General features: G+C 39.7%; 1 protein-coding gene across 3 annotated transcripts in view; it reads right to left on the bottom strand.

Moving 5' to 3' along the window:
• ppargc1a (peroxisome proliferator-activated receptor gamma, coactivator 1 alpha) overlaps positions 1-18069 on the bottom strand; it is a 316689-nt gene that overhangs the window by 289666 nt on the left and 8954 nt on the right. The gene's annotated exons all lie outside the window — the stretch shown is intronic.

Here is an 18069-nt window from a genome sequence, read left to right as displayed (position 1 = left end):
TGATTTTCTAAAATCAGAGACCCCCAGCCCCACTGGGCAAACCCTCAATTATTTGATGCTTATTAATACTAAAAGTTTAAAATATATATATATATATATCGGGGACAGCTTAATTATTTTAATGCCATGCATGCATATTAGACTAACGCACTGCAGCGCCCATATGGGATACCAAACCTTAGCACAAATATGCCTCTGTAAAACATTGCTTCACATGTCAGAACCAGACAAGCTCATCATGTAACATGGTCCTGCAGTAAAAGCATTGCTTTCTCGTCTTGAATCACAAGTCTCTCGTTTGGTCCCAGTTCCTATATGAAAGTCTGATTTGACTTCTTCACCATGAGCGCATGAGAGAACAGGTGCCCGTGAAATTAAAGTCAGGGCGGTTTCAGAAGTGTGGAAGGAAATGCAGAGAAACCCCTGTGCTGCAGACTGCAGATTACCTCTATATGGCGTGGGGGCCACTGGAGAGCTGAGGCAGCCCCCTGTGAGGAGCCCACAGGGAATATGTTACCAGCAACTTGACAATGACATCTAGACATTTTGTTCTTCACTTCTCTGAGGGGGGAAAAAAAACTGGACTTGTTTGGTGATCACAGGGGTTTTGATGCTTGCTGTGTTATCAGAAGATGCAGTGCTTTGCCATTATTGTGCCCCTGCGCTTATTATAGATTCCATTAAGATGGCAGTTAAATTGGATGTCCCCATCAGCTCTGGAGCATGTTGTTTGTTTTAGAGAACGGGATGCTGAGTCACAGAAGTATTATTAAGTCTTTCAGAAGATAACAGATGAATTAAAGCAACAAAGCGAGCAAGAGGCTGCTGGCTTTTTTCCCTAGCAGCTTTATTAAGAAAATGAGAACTCAAAACAGTGTTAAGCCATAATCTATATCTAAGATAAATTAGTGTTATTTAAATCATTTTTAGTTTAGTCTTAAAGCTTGTTACATCAATGACTTGAATATGTGATGTCAAGCAATGTAGCAGAGCTGATAACAAGCAGGAGGGACTGATGCTGACAGTACTTTAGTGAAGGGAAAATGATCACTTCAGTTTGGTCAAAGTAAAAGATGATGAAAACAATCTTAAAATCACGAGTCTGAATTTTTTTTTTTTTCACCCACACACAGAATGATTCTACTGTGTAGTGTGAAAAAACAGTGGAAAAACAGAATAGATACAGAAAACTATTTCAGTATTAAAAGTGAGTAATTTATGAATTTATGTGCAAAAGAAAAAAGTTAAACATTTACAAAAAAAAAAAATACATTTCCAAGATTATGAAGTCGTAAGTATGGTTTTTTCCCCTTCAACTAGATCAACCTCTGCTACACACTGTGATGTTTTGCAAGGATTATGCCTCCACCAGCCTGATAAAATTCCAGTCTACTTTGCGATAAGGTTCAGTAAAAAGAGCATACTTAGCAGTACGGTGCAAGGATATCACTGGTTGCATCATGTGTGCTGTTGCATCCCCTCCCAAACGTATACACTTTGTAACACTAAATGAACTTCATCACCAGTAGCTAGAGAAGATTTTTTTTTTGGGGGGGGGGGGGTTACAGTTTTTCTTGTAAAAATTCTTTTACTTTAATCTCAGAATCTTTTTTATCTTGTAAATTTGTGCCTTGTGAAATGTCTCACAAGCCCAAAAAAAAACTACAACACTATTGAGAAGGAGGTCCTGGCTTTGCTGTGGGCACTTCAGTACTTCAAAGTGTAAGTTAGTTCCTTTCTCCAACCCTTTGGGGATGGTCGGTGTAAACATGTGATGTAGAAACACCACAAGTTGAAGAAACTACCCAAACTCGGACAGCTGTCATGGGAAAGGTCAAAGAAATGTTGCTGCAGATGCCCTGTTGTGCTTTTATGAGTAATGTCGCCTTTTAGGTGCCATCTTTACAGAGTGTTACATCCTGTTTTATTGGTGTTTCCTGTTTCTATTTCCAGCCTGATCAGTTTATTGGTTAGCACCTGTCCCGGGTTTGCGAGGGGGGAGGGGGGTCTATAAAGGCTGGCTCTTTCCTCAGCTCCCTTTCCTCTCATCCTGCTGCTGCTGTACCTTTGAGGTGCTGGTATATCCTTTTCATGTATTTATTTATTCATCTACTCTACAATAAACATTCATGCACTGAAATGTCTTCCTGGTGTTTATGTTTGGTGTATGAGCCATCTGTAACATAACTGTCAGAGTTTCTACACGCTCATGCTGCTATTTGTTAAACTAAAGTTTAAATTATTGTTATGGGTCTTTGTTTAAAAGTGAAAAAGAATGGATACAGTAGCTGTGCTGTCATCAATCTTCCATGTACGAGTTTTTACGTCTTCCAAAGACACTTTAATACAATATCTGCATTCCAAATCAGGACAGGACTCCTTTCCTTCAAAATCACACAAATGCAATCAAAATCTCAACAGCACTACAACTACATCTAAATATTATAGCCAACTAAATACTTACCCTTCAAGTTGCAGTAGCTAATTTCAAATGACCTACTACATCATCCATGATAATGAGATAAGAGGCACTTCCAGATATTTCACACATTTCACCCCATTTGAAACTGATATCAAACAAAACCTTTAACAGCAATTTTACAGGATCGTCTAAGGTGGCAGCTCAAATGATGAACAGAAAAAAAAAACCTCTTATTCTTCTTTAACATAATATTTCTTACTTTGAAGCCCAGCAACAACAACAACTCCTCCAAGTACACCGTAAGCCTGTGAAACTGCCATACAACCAATCTGATTTTTCTACTGCAGCTTTTAAGACATTTTCCTTGCATGGCTGAGGTAGGAGCACATTGCAAATGAAAGATTAGTGCGATTGTGTTACATTATTGTGAGGTTCCCCTCTCAGCTTAGGCTGATTTGTGAGCCTGTTCAGCAATGTTTCCGGCACACTCCCTTTGTAATAGATGTACTGGGTCTTGAATTGTTGTGCAGTAGAAGCAGTTCAATTAATACAGCACCACCATAAAATAACTATTGAAATGACAAACGGGTAAATGAATAAGCATTTGCCTCTGCAGGCGCAGCGAGGGAGTGTGTGTCTGCTGAAATTTATGCCCGCAAATCAAGCGCTTTTGGGGACGATGATGCCGTCAACTAAATATATCCTGCTGTCGCACACAAGAAGGGGCAGGTAAAAGATGGACCCGTTATCTCTCTCACCATCGACTGATGATGGCTCATTTGAATATTTACAGCTGCATCTAAGGTAGGCAGAATGATCTCCTATCATTAGGCCACAGCCCTTCAGTGTAGCATGAAGATGCATCAAAGATAGCAGTAGAGAGAAAAAAAAAAAAAAAAAGAAGTAGAAGAGGTAGGAAGGCACTGTGCTCAGCCCTCGCACACAGTGAGGGACAGAAAAGCCCCAAGGTGCCAGATGCACCTAGCTGACCATGTGGTGGGACGGAGAACACCCTCTCATCTTGTCAATATTCATTTCCAGCAGCATTGACAAAAGCTGCAAGGATAAATATGCAAGAGGGCTAAAGGAGGGAGAGTCGGAACTCCTGGTTTTAGTCAACAGGCCCACAGTGTTCACTGCATGTTGATTAAAAACTAAAGTGCAGGATGACTAAGTCATGTCTGACAACTGTGGGGTGAATAAGACATTTTAATTTACACTCTGCCACATCCAAGAGGTTGTCTTGTCTTAGTCATGGCTGCTGTTTTCATTCGCTTTAATTGGACTAAGATGCTTTTGACTACCCAAAGCTGGTTATTTTTGGTACTGCATGTCACTGCTGGTTCTAAGTATATTATTTGGTTGTGCTTGTCTTCTGACATTTCCCAGCAAGCCCTAATGGCTATCATTTGCAGGACTGGGGATTGTTTAAAAAAATAGAAAAGACTCAAAAGGGAAAGGGTTCAAGGTGAGTCAATCCTGGCGTCACCTCCAAAAAAATGTGATCAAATCGCACACACATTTCCCTTTCAGCAATGGCTTGTGGGAAAATGGATGGTGTCCAGAGTGTAGTTCACATGGGTTTCAATTAGCAGTGTCTAAATGAATTAAGAGGTTTAAAGCCATTGCTGTTCTAGAGGTGGTATTAACCTGGTGCTTCTCATTAGCCACCCCTGGCTGATAAAGAGTAAGGGGAGCGGTGGCGCAGACAGACACCTCGTGCTGACAACGGGTGACAGAGTGGATCACATTGCCTCATGAATAGTAATGGCCGCCAACTTGTCCCACTCTCCCCCATGTGAGAAGTGACGGATTCTTGTGTCAACAGGGCCCATGGCTAGGGGGGGGGAAAAAAGGCCTGACAACAGACTGAGATATTCTGGAGAAAGGAAGACTGGAGAGGAGGGAGCGAGAGAGCAAGAGAAAAATCCAGTCCTGACATGAAGGCTGCATCATAAGATTGTTTGTCAGTCAGAGCCGCATTCATCGCCTCCCTGAGAGCGAGTAAATAAACAGTGTTTGCTGGGAAAAGGAAGCGAGAGTGGATTGCTACCTGGTGCCTTTGGGGTGCACAGAGAGGTGTTGGCGTGTCTCAGTAAATCAGGTTGAGCAGCCACTCTTAATGCACTCCCCAAGCCGTCGATAAGAAAAAGGAGCGGCAAACGCTGCTTTTCTGAAGAGTGATGTCACTGATAACCTGGCGGGCATACGCTCTTCCTGACTGACCAGGTCTTTGCCAATCAATAGCAGAACAATGCCACACTTGGCAAATGCAAAGGTGACGAGAATGCTAAATAAAGAGCAAGAGACTGCGCTGAAAAACATTATAATGGAGCCAGAAGTGGCAGAACTAGCTGTGACATCCACCTAAAGCTATTGTAGACGTAGAAGTGCCACTTGCAGCGGAATGGCACCTCTGCTCTCTTTATTTTTATTTTTTTTGTTTTAAATCAAATTCTCCCTCCTCTACCTTGAAGAAGAGCTGGAGGAGAGGGCTGGCAACTGAAAGCTGTGTCCATCAGTCGTTCACTTGTTTCTTCTGAACTCCCCTCGGCCCTGTGCAACATGTCTTGGGTCTTTGAATAATGCACAACAGTTTAAAAAAATAAAAATCATTCTTTCCAACCGCAGTCGCTTCATCCTATTTTAAACTAAGCTCTATTTCCACACAGCTGCCATGTGTATTTCTCACACCCAGGACAAACGTATCCCTCAGCATTTCCTCAGCCACACAAGGAAACCGTGACCAAACAATCCAATAAAAACAAAGCAAAAAACCCCCCCCAAAAAATCCATTCCTATACACATGATGTCCTGCTGTTACCTGAATGCCAAACACCAAACTTACCTTGTGGCAAAAATCACTGGTTAGTGTTTTTAATGCAAGTCCAATGACCATGGTTAAAGTCTCCCATGGCACACATTCATCCTCTCTCTCAATATTTATTCAAATATTTCAACAAGTTTTTTGTTTTAGTTTTCTTTAAGAAGCAAAATAACTTCTAACTCACTCATAACCTCTTACTCACATTTAACATCCTACTTGCCAGCTCATACCAATAATAGGCATATAATGTAATAGCAGCAAAGGTGTAGAAAATTCACATTGTACACAGGCAGACTGATTATTATTTTTTTTTCAGTAGGGCTGGTTATTTTATTAAAAACAAATAATCTTCTTTGACAGTGTTGAATTTTGCCAAAACTCGTGTTAAAGTTATGTTTGGGTGAGATATGTTTAGTTCAGTGTACAATTTTGTGTTATTATTCTTTTAGTTAGTTACATTTACTTTCTAATATCTAGTTTGAGGAATTAACTTTAAGACATGCAGGTAGTGGGGTTAGGTTAATTGGTAATTCTAAAATTGCCCATAGGTGTGAGTGCGAATGGTTGTTTGTCTCTCTGTGTTAGCCCTGCGACAGGGCCAGGGTGTACCCTGCCTCTCGCCCGTGGAAGCGGAAGAAAATGGATGAAATTTTTTTTAACAAAGTTCAATAAATATATCATGTTTTAGAAATCATTGTTAAATAATCATGATGTCAATCATGACAGAGCAAAGTAATCATGATTACCATATCACCATAGCTGAGCAGCTCTACCTGTCAGTTTTGTATCCTGTGACTTCTGTGTTCGGTTAGAAAAACAATTGCCCAATCATAATTCAGTGGGTTTGCTTAAAATCTAGATTTTTTTTTCTTCATATTTTACTTAATATTTACATGTTGTATTTTCAGGTTTTACGGTACAGGTTGGAGCAGAAGTCACTTTGTGAGAACATACGGCAATGCTGGAGGTGGGACTACCGTTTTGGATTGATAAGCAAACATGTAAATCATATCAAACTTGCAATTTCACCCTTTTTAAAATGTATTTTATTTTATATTATTTTATTTATTTATTTATTTATTTTACAGATAGCTCAAAATGGAAAAAAAAAAAAAACTTTAAGGGGACCCATTATTTGTTCTTCTGCTGTCTGAGTTGAGTTGCTCCAAGCCAGAGCTGTATGCATGATATGACCATATTAGGGAGATCCCCTGTCATAATATCCTCCAGAACCAAACTGTCTGAAACTGAGTGTCTATGGCAGTCTGAAGCCTGAGCTTTTGGACAGTATATACAGTATATATATATATATAAACAAAAGAAGGAAAGCATGATTGGCCTACTTCATCAGTCTGATTGGCTGCCCAGCTACAGCTGTTCAAATTGTAGCTGTATCCTCACTTCACCTGACACCTGACGTCAGAATGCAAATATCGACATCGGGCAGTTTTTAACCACGAAGGTCCCTAGGCAAAGTCTGTTTGATGTTAGAGGGCATTGATTGGGCTGATGTAAATATTTCACTTTAATACTCCTGTGTATTCACAGGTCATCATCCTGTACCCTGCCTCCTGCAGGTGCTACTCAGGCATCTCCTTCGCCTAAACCGCAAAACAGATCATTTCCAGCAGCGAGAAAGAATGCTAATGCAAACATCTCCTGTGTGCAACAGGTAAAAAAACAAAACAAACAACAAACAAAAAAAAAAAGATCCCCTTAACATATTTTGGAGTTCATTTGTATTGGAGGAAAAAACTTAAATAAAAAAAAAAAAAAAAACATCAGCTGCAGAATCGGGGACATGTGCACTCAAGTAAACTATATATAGCTGATTGGCAGCCTTGACAGATTAACTATGTTTTAGCAAAAGACCCAAAGATTATATGGTCTTGTCATATGGTTTTCGATGGAATTAAAAAAAAAAAAAAAAACTAAACAAATCATCTTTCAAATATTTCCACAGTCTTCAACGTAAGCACCTCGCTGGAGCAACCATGTCCAGAAGAGTGCCTACATAAAAGGACTAATGTTTACACCTTTTTTTATGACTGTGTTACATGTCACATCCAAAAAGATCCCTTTTGTGAAAGAAAACACCATTGTTAATATTGGATCGCCCTCCCTCTAGACTCTCCTTATCACAGACAAAATGTGCAGCAAGACTGACATGTCATGGTGCTGTTTGTCAGACAGCCCTCAGACAGAACGTTTTTCCCCCCGATCAAATTGGAATGAACTATATTTTCAGGCTATTTTGTGTCACAAATTCACCCATTCTTCATATGGATGTGATATGTGCCTGTCCCAGCTGTCAAAAGCTCAGTGGTGGCAGAATGTTTTCATGTCTTAATGAATGACAAAGTACACTGCAACGGCTCAAAACTGATGCTATTTGGAAAATGAAATGGTTTCATAGTTAAAGAACTGTGGCCGTTGAGCAATACTCCATAAAGCTTGTAACAAACTGCAGTGATGCACGCTCCATTAGATAATCTTTGACTCAATTTGTTTTCTATATTTATGTTCCTAGTCATTTCAGTGAGTCGAAAGGAAGGAAAATGTTCCTTTGAATTGGATTTTTACAGCAGAAAAATTACGGGATGCTAATCTAAAATCTTAAAGACCCATATTAAAGCAATGCCAAGACATTTGCTCAGCAGTGTAATTTATCATGTGCCATTATTTTTTTTAATTTCCATATTAATGTGATCACTGTACACACACACACACACACACACACATCATAGCAGTTGAGCATAGGTATTTGTACACAAATTGAATATTTTTGGGTGTGTATGTGTGTGCTTGTATTACTGAAGTTGTGGGGACATTTGTTTATACAGTCATGTTGTGAGGATTGGTTTAAGGTTAGGGTCTTAGTTAAACAAGTGGTTAAGTGTCCGGGGGGGAAATGAATAGATAGGTGTAAATGTCCTCTGAAGTGTTGAAAACATTACTAAGTATGTGTGTGAGAGACTGTGTTGGGTAAGGATATGGGGGATCATTATAAATTCTGAAAAGCTTAGCACGATTTCCGGCATCAATTATTCAAGTGTACAGCCTGTTTTTGTAATCGCTCTCCTATTGTCCGCTAAACGTCCCAAATCACCATACAGTCAACATGAAAGAAGACCGGGTGCATGCTCAGCAGGAGATGATAAGATGCATCTACCTCTACCTCGGGCACCATTCACTGGCAATTGGTTTTTAGATCATATATTCGGGCAAACAGGATATACTTCATGTACATCATACTTTCTTATCTATTACAAATACTTTAAGGTAACAGAACACACTGACAACTGAGATTGGACTGCTATTCTAATACTAAGGCAGCATCTTAAATACTTCTGTATTTACACTTGCTATTTAGAGTACATGAGTACTTTCATACTAAAAAGTACAGCTACATGCAGTGCAAGATCGTGTACTCACAGCGATCAAAAACTTGAGTATAGTACACTGTACACTTCTCACCAATGGTCCCGTCAATGGTCATCTTCTTGGCTGCACAGCAGAAATATAAGGACCGCCACTGACCATACATAAGAGATGGATATAGCTTGGCTATAGTGAAGCACACACGAAAGGCGCTTAAACATCCATCCAGCCCTCACTCCTGTGTTCTATGACCTCAGTAACACTTTCTTGGTGAGTTATATGTTAGCTGCTGTTTACAAGACACACTGAACACAACATGATGTTCATTTTGTAAATGATGATCACCCATAAAAAAACTAAAAAGGGACAAATCTGAGTGAGAAAGCATGCGTGGATTAGCCTCTCTTGTCCAGTTTCAAAACAGTAAGATGGTAATAATAAACAAGAAGCTCTCTGAGAGCGCAAACCTTCATCAAAGCAGCTCATTCTCTGGGCAGTATTTACTTTTAAGGGAATAGTGTTGTGTTTAGTATATATATATTCAGGGTTTTTTTTGTTTGTTCTTTTTAAACTTTAAGAATTTGTAGTGCAGTAAAATCAGATAAGGGTAATAAGTATTGCTTTGTAAAAAATTGGACATGAATGGCTTGAACTAATTAGCTAATAGTGTATGGCAGCATTTTTCTAACTAACTAGGCAGCTCATTTTTCTTCTTTTGATAGTTCTTTCTTCAAAAGTAAAACACATTTTGGGGTCAACTTGAAAGAAAGGTAGATGTGAAATGTAAAAGTGAGGTCAGAGGTCAAATGTGACATATTTTGATGCAAACTATAATGTGATGTTTTGAATTCCCATATAGCCATACATACCTTATTATTTGATAATTAGAACAAAAAAATAGAGTTTAGACTGATAGGACAGTAATTTATGTTGCAGGGATGTTGTCAGATACCAAAGTATTGGACAAATTTTAATTATGACTTCATGACTGCCATACATAAAAACCAAGAGATTACCAGAACTACTATAATTGATCCTGAGGATACCAATGCCCATAATTTCACTCAAAATCACAAATGTCAGGCTCTAAAAAAGTTGGGAATTTACCAAAACTATTAATTTCATCAGCAGGTAACCACGAATGTTAGTAAATATGTAAAACCTCCAACTGGGTGGTGGTAAAGGGGACACTAATATCAGGATTCCCTGGTTGAAATATTTCAGCCTGGACATTTGAGATGGGCTAACGGACAAACCAACATTGCCATCCTTGGAGCACCACTAGCAGGGCCAAAATGACAGACATGACTTACGATAATAATCCTTTACGTTGACACTAATTCCCTAAATGATGAAAGCTCAGGCCGAATTGCACAAGTAATGTTTCCATACTCCAAAGGCCAAGTTTGTCCACTAGTGAATCTGGGGAATGGAATGTCCATTTTTTTTTGTTGTAAATATAATTTACTTGTCTCCCATGGAGATGTAATCCACAAAGAACTCAGTACAACTGTCATAATACCACAATCATTTTTCACAGAGACTCAACAGCATCAATCCTCACTTGTTCACATTTAATCAATCACTTCTCCAATCTTGTTTTTTTGTCACCCACTTTATTTTGCAGTTGGATTTTGTCCACTGACAGTCAACAGTCATATCATTTATTGTCTGGTTTACACCAAACACAGAGGTTGATTTTTTATTTTATTTATTTATTTATTTTTTGCGGGGTGGTGGGTGCGCTTCTGGGCTTGAGCTGGACGGCTCCCGTTTAAGGAATCAATTTGAATGGACAGCCTTACAAATTGCATAAAGAGACGAAGTTGTCCTTGGAGTGCGCCACAATTGATTGATGGCTCAACACACTTGCACCGTAAATCCTCCCAACAGAACGGAGACAAATCAGTCGCCGGCTTCTGCTCCCCACCCTCCTGCACTACTTACCTACCTCCCATATCTTTTCTCTTGCTGCCTCTTCTCGCACAAAATGTCATACGACTCAAATTTATTCAAAACAAAGTCAAATTTCTTCCAGCCTTTATGTGTTGACACAAATTGTGCAAAGTGTGTTGGCAACATGCAAATATGCTTATCAGACACTTTATATGTAAATTTGCAGTCTGAGAATTGAATGACAGTGAGTTTATGCTGTGAGGCTCTTACAAAATTAAAAAGCCATTCTATGTGTAGACTAGATGAAGCTGAATCTAGCAGTCTTTTTTAAAATCAGCTCTGCTGCATCCTAAACAATATCATCATCTTGTGATGTGAAAGAAAAACAAGGCATTGGCTTGTACACATTTGAAAGCCCAAAGTTAAAAGTGTCTGGGAGATAATACAACTTCACTGGGGGGGTTGTTCTGTGCTAAGAAAATGGCAGTATTCCCTGGGGAGGCCACACCACTGTTTGTTTCTGGCAAAAAAAAAACAAAAAAAAAAAAAACACTACAGGCATCTTTCCAAAGCACCCTCTCTAATCAGAAGTGATCCGTTCACATGTGCTATCCACTTTCCCCCTGGGAAGGAGTGTAAAACAAGTGCAGGCGGGTCAGAGACTCAAGAGAAGCTAGTCAGAAATAAACATCCAGAGAGTAAAGAGAGGTTTAAATATTAACTAGTATGAAGAATTGGTACTAAAGAGGGGTGAGACAAAATACTGATATCTCAGTTTATTCCTTCGTCCTGCAATAAGGTGGCACCAAAATCAATGTTTTTATTAAAAAACACAGTTGCTCTAATTACTATTACTTTTTGTTAACTCAATGTGGTGGCACTTATCAAATAAATAAGGATAAAGCATGTGAAGAATAAACTTGCAGGTGGAAAATGGCAAATAGTGGGAAAAGAAAATACACACACACACAGACACACACGCACACACAGACACTACAGTGAAAAAATACTGTACGTAATGCCTGCTTTCCAGCATTTTAGGGCTATTATTCTTCTTCTTATACCAACATATATTGGTACATAGATGATTGTGTTGCAATGTATTGAGTATAGCTAAATACTTTTATTATGACACCATCATATCACGGGTATCATATCATGATGGTACTGTATAGTAAGTTCTTCTGGTTTGTGACCCCCCCCCCCCCCCCAAAAAAAGTATGAAGTTCATATTAAATAAAAGTTTGATTAATATTATAAGTCAATATAGGCCGCATTGGGGCGGTCGGTGCATGCAGCTCCATCTCCGTTATCCACAATACTCTGTGCTGTTGGCAGCACATGTAGTGGAGTCAGTTTATAGCTAAGCAGACAGTGCTGTAGAGTCAAGCAGCATCGTCACGCTCATTTTCAGGATTTTGGATTACATTGTGGCAAAGCTTACACCTAATGGCCCAGTTATTTTCCCTTTTCATTGTACCTAACACCATATACACTCACCAGCCACTTTGTTGGATACACCTGTTCAACTGCTCATTAATGCAAATATTTAATAGCCAATCACATGGCAGCAACTCAATATAGACATAGTCAAGGCAAATTGCTGAAGTTCAAACTGAGCATCAGGATGGGGAAGAAAAGTGATTTAAGTAACTTTGAATGTAACTTGATTGTTGGTGTCAGATGGGCTGGTCTGAGTATTTCAGAAAATACTGATCTACTGGGATTTTCCACACAACAATCTCTGGGGTTTACAGAGCATCGCCAAATGCACAACACGTTGAGCCTTGAAAAAGATGGGCTATAGCAGCAGAAGACCACACCAGGTGCTACAGGAACAGGAAACTGAAGCTACAATTTCTGTGGGCTCACTAAAATTAGACAACAGAAGACTGGAAAAATGTTGCCTGACCTGAAGAGTCTTGATTTCTGCTGCAACATTCAGATGGTAGGGTCAGAATTTGGCATAAACAACATGAAAGGATAGGTCCGTTCTGCCTTGTATTAACGGTTCGCATTGGTGATGGTGTAATGGTGTGAGGGATATTTTCTTGGCATACTTTAAACAGTCCCCTCAGTACCAACTGAGCACTGTTTCAACACCACAGCCTAACTGAGTATTGCTACTGACCATGTCCATCCCTTTATGACCACAGTGTGCTCATCTTCTGATGACTGCTTCCAGCTGGATAATGCATCATTTCACAAAGACCAAATCATCTAAAACTAGTTTCTTGAAAATGACAGTGAGTTTACTGTACTAAAAGTCACCACATCTCAATCCAGCAGAGCACCTTTGGGATGTGGTGGAACTGGAGAGTCGCATCATGGTTGTGCAGTCGACAAATCTGCAGCAACTGTGTGATGCCATCGTGGCAATATGGACCAAAATCTCTGAGGAATGTTTCCAGCACCTTGTTGAATCTGTGCCGTGAAGAATTGAGGCAATTCTAAAGGCAAACGGAGGTCCAACCCGGTAATTGCAAGGTGTGCCTAATGAAGTGGCCATGAGTGTGTATGAAGAATATCTACCAATATTTCCTTTAAAATAAATAAATAAATAAAAATCTGATTTAGTCCCACTTTATTAAATTGCTGCACACAAAAAAAGTGCTCTTACAAAATTTCACTTTATTATTGGAATATCAAACATGGCCTAAAGTCGGAATAAAATCAGTTTTAAAATAATCCACCAGCGCTACTAAAAACATATGCACACAAGAGGGCAGAGTGGGCAAACAATCTCCCTGTATAAAGAACACACAACAACTGGATGTTACAGTGGTACTGGTGGCATTTATGACTAAGTTTGTGGGTAACAGGGTGATTTTATACTGTATTTTTAATGTTCTCTTTATTGAGTATGCTCGTGTTGGCGCACATGTGCATATAGGTAAAATACAAAATAAGTCATCTGCTTCAGTTGCTAAGATTCCCACTGAATAGATTAAAGGATCAGTAGAGATTTAAAATCTAAACTAGACAAATTAGGAGTTAGATTATATTCCATGTGCTGAATGTGTGTTCGTGTCCTCCCAATTTTCATACTGTAATGGATAGGTATAAATAATTAAGAAGCCTGTTGCCCTGAATACCCGGAGACCAAGAGAGAAGAGGGAGGATGGAGGAAAATTAGCAGTAATAAGCACTGCTTGCAGCATTTTAAAGTACCACAACATTGCCATAATAAGGCCTTCTCTCTGGGAATCACCAGGAATTTCTTCTGCTAAGAGAAAAGCCTTCTACACACTCCTTCTCATACTTAAAATACAGCCTTTGCTGCTGCTGCTGCTTAAATGCACCATCCTCTCCCTCACTTTAATGAGAGTGATAAATGCTATGCTAGCTTTGGCTATTTATAAATTTTATGGCACAAATTGTGGCATAAAGGGCACAAGTCAGATGAATGACAGATGAAGGACAGCTGCGGCATCATCCCTCCATTAAAGGCGGAAAATGGCCAACTGTGGCCCGAGCAGTTAATTAGCCAGAGAGGGCCTAATCACAGTTTTGGAGCCATGGTCCTCCCCAGGTAACACACTAATAGGAGAAGCTTGTGGAGAAGTGGAAACAAGCTAACTATTGGCTTTGGGCTTCTTATAAGAAAGGCATGACTGCACTGACCTGTGTTAAAAGAGATGACTTGTGAATTTGGTCAGCTTTAATTTATTTATTTATTTATTTATTTTTTAATAAAGTTGTTCCTCATGAGGCAGTAGCTCCCCACCTGATGGTTCAAATGCACACTGGGTTAAAAGACAAAACAGGTAGGACACAAGATGATTAAAAATTGCCTGTGGAGTTTTCTTGTAAACAAAGCTACAGTTAGTGTGTATATATATATATATATATATATATATATATATATATATATATATATATATATATATATATATATATATATAATTTTGTTTTTATTTCTTGTTTTGTTTTGTTTGCCATTATAATAGAAGAAAATTCCAATAAAAATATTTGTAAAAAAAATATATATAGTGAGCAGTACTAACTGTAGCTGACCTGTCCTGGGTGTACCCTGCCTCTCACTATGAAAACTGGGATAGGCCCCAGTCCCCCTGCAACCATGAAAGGATAAGCAGAGGAAAATGGATGGATGGATTGATGCTGCTTAGACTGGGGCATAACCAGGGCATGGCCAAGCTCTCTCAGGTACGGTAGATCCAGCTACATCTCCAATGTTCTGATAACTTTCAGTCTGGGAAGCTCCCCATTCAGAGGATGAAGGCAGCAGTGGCATCTGAGTCTTTCTTCTTTAAAATGATTGACAGAGTACCCCTACATCCTCTGGATACTATGGTTTACTTTAATATAGGACTCATTGCAAACATTAAGAGAATAAATATTTTATTAATTATTATTGTGATTAAAACTGTATAGGTAGAATTGGGTGCTTTTGACTGGGGTTCTCTGGGACCCAAAACATTTCTATTTTTAAAAAGCACCAATCAAACCAGAAATAGAAAACAATGATGTAGCATCATTAGGAACAAAATGATTGATAAAATACATACAATTGATAAAATGAAAATGATTTAAAAAAAAAACACATACACAACTGTGAGATATGTTCAAAAACATATACCTCTGGGGTCTACACAGGCCTGAGTCAGTAGGATGAGGGTTAAACACCCTGAAGTTAATCAGAAAGCTTCTGTGTGCATTTCAAGTAGGTCCCCCAAATAAAATCTGGCCAGTTCCTGTTACATAATCTACCAAACAATCAGCCAGCCAGCACATACCACAGAGGAGAAGGAAGAAGAGACAGAAGGAAGAGAGGAAAAGGCAAAAAATAAATGAAAGTCAGACTGTCCTGACTGATGATGTGATGCTGTAAACAGGGGAGATTTTTTTCCTAACAATTAAAGAGTGGAGGAATATTGATTTCCAATGGTGCTCTCAAGTGACTTGCTGGCTGTCACAATGAGGCCTGGGGTAAGGTGACCATGTCTCTGCTCAACGTGATAAACCTTCCATGTCATCAGGTATGGAGGACGCAGTGTCCCCCTTCCTAGCCCCACCCTCAGTGCATCACAGACTGCCGCTACAGCATTTATTCTTGGTGGGATGTGGAATTACGGGTCGCTTCATTTAGTAATGAAGTCACCGAGGAGTTGGTAAGTGCAGCCAGCACGTGCTAACACAGGTGCAAGTGAGTTGAAATTAAGAGCTTTTAGCGTAGCAACAAATTCTACTTTGCTGTGCATAATGAATTTTATCTAGAAGAGCAAGCAAGATGTTCATGGAACTCCGTGTGCAGTTTTTACAGGCATCATGGGAAGGCGACAACCTCGATGAGGGGGTCAACTCCAGCCTTAACCCAGTTATATACAATCATAAAAAGAAGGCGAGCTGTCACTGGAGTAGATCCATCATGGGTGCCTAACATGCACACACATAAATGCTTGTACTGCGTCAAGGAAATTAGACAGAAGGCCCATGCAGATTGATTGGCTTTTTTAAATGAGTCAGAGTGGGGTTATGTTGATCGATTCTATGGATAATTGACTGATTCTAGTGTTGTTATAAGTGGAGTAACAGCTGCACATCAATGCTGCAATGTAACATAGCCTGCGGGCATCTTAAGTTATAAGGAAGACCAGGAACCTGAGAAAAGAAGTTGACCAAATGCAAAGGATGCTTGTCCTGAGCTGTTGCTCTGACACCTTTGGTTTCTGTCACAACGGTTGACCACGTTGAAACAATATACTAATAAAAAACAATTATATAGATTTATGTCAATCAAAAAAAATGTGTACCAAAAGCTACTACTACTACTAAAACAAGCTATTTGCAAGTACAAAGCTGTGCCTCCAATCTGTGTTGCATATGCAGTAAATACTTGTTTTAAGAGTCATTTGGTGTAAAGTTAATTAGCATTTTTAAAGTTGACAATTCAGCTAGAAAGGATGGGCTTCTCATCTAATATTCCTACACACCTCCATCGGCAAGTCGCCGTGCTCTTAAGTCTAGACCAATCAATGAATGAACTCGTTACTGAGGCATTAAAGGCAAAGCCATGGAGAAGCAGAAGTCCATTTCTGGAAGTGTTCCCACTGTGTGACACAGCAGTTCGCAGCTGTTCAGAACTGACTGCCGACTGAAAGAAAAAGAAAAAAAAAACCTGATAAAAATAAATAAATAAGGAAAAGCAAAGAACTATAGATTCAAGACAAGTTTTCCATGGTAGATTAAGGAGAAGATTCAAGACAGGAAAAGGTCTAGAAAATGTCAGACCACCTTTGTGTGAGGGACCCCTCCCCTTTGCCAAGATTCAGCCAGCTTTATTATGCCAAGAGGTGGCCACTCAGCGGAGGAAAGGACACTGATGCATAGAATGCAAAGCAACTTTTAATTATTCTTGGGAAAAGAGCACAAGCCCTTGGCTTGTTTACCACTTTACTGGAAACTGCTTATGATTGCTTTGTAATTATCTCCTTGATAATGTAAAATTTACCCCCCATCCCTTTCCATCCACTCCTTTCCATAGAACACCATGCAAAAGTGATCAAGCATTCATCATTTAGTCCAAATGTTTTAACTTTTACTTGGGGGAGGTGGAGGGAGGGCTAATAGATTATGGGTAATGAAGCAGCTCGAGCAGTAACACAAATAGGACTTGTAGTGAAAGACACAGGCTAAGGCACGCCTGTGTTGTGATAATCAGTCTCTCTTTTTGTCTCATGATAAGCTGAGAGCCTAACCTTCACCCAAAGAGCACATCATTTCCCCTCTGTGAGACTTAATGAGACATTAGCCATACTAACAAATGGTGGACGAGAAAGTGAAAGTGACTTTCCAGGTAAGGGCTGTCTGCCTGACCATAATCAGTCCCCAAGTGCAGCTAAAGGATGGAAACAACTCTGAGTCTCCGTCTCAACAGCTTGCTGTGGCTTTTATGACGGGCCTCCCAGGGCCCATTGAATGGCATATAATGTCTTAATATCCCTCAAATAGAACAGGTAATCTGCTTTTGTTGTCGCCTTGTCTGCTCTGGTACAGACAACACAGTTTGTCTGTTTTAGCTTGTAATGTGTAAAGTACAAGATGTAGCACAACACACCAAAACAAATGCACATCAGATTGGGTATGTAGGTGAAATAATTCAAACTGGTGCTTCACCGTGCACTTGAACTAGCTCAACAGAGCACTGCTATCATTTTCTACAAACTGTGGATTTATGGTGCATTTCAACCACCTGTGACTCATATCAATATGCGTCTGGCATTAATCAAACATTAGGTTATGAAGTAAAGTCATTCTTGTAAGCAGCACTGAGTGGTTTGGAGGTATGGGACTAAAGACACAGCGGTGGATGGATAAAGAAAGGAAGTGACGAGCCGGTGTGAGAATGGGCCCCGTTCCCCCGCCGGGCCTCCCAGCTCAATTAGCTCAGCTCATCCCGGCTTTCTGCTGATGGAGAAGGGGTGGGGATGGGGGGGACTGTACCATACAGTCCTCAGAGTCCAGCTTGTTAGTGAGTGAACGAGTGAGTCAATGTGCACATTATGTGTCTGTTCAAGCCTCA

This window comes from Archocentrus centrarchus (genome assembly GCF_007364275.1).
Source record: "Archocentrus centrarchus isolate MPI-CPG fArcCen1 chromosome 18 unlocalized genomic scaffold, fArcCen1 scaffold_23_ctg1, whole genome shotgun sequence".
NCBI lineage: Eukaryota > Metazoa > Chordata > Actinopteri > Cichliformes > Cichlidae > Archocentrus > Archocentrus centrarchus.
Note: the sequence above shows the minus strand (reverse complement) of the source record. Positions and strands in the feature narration are given on the sequence as shown.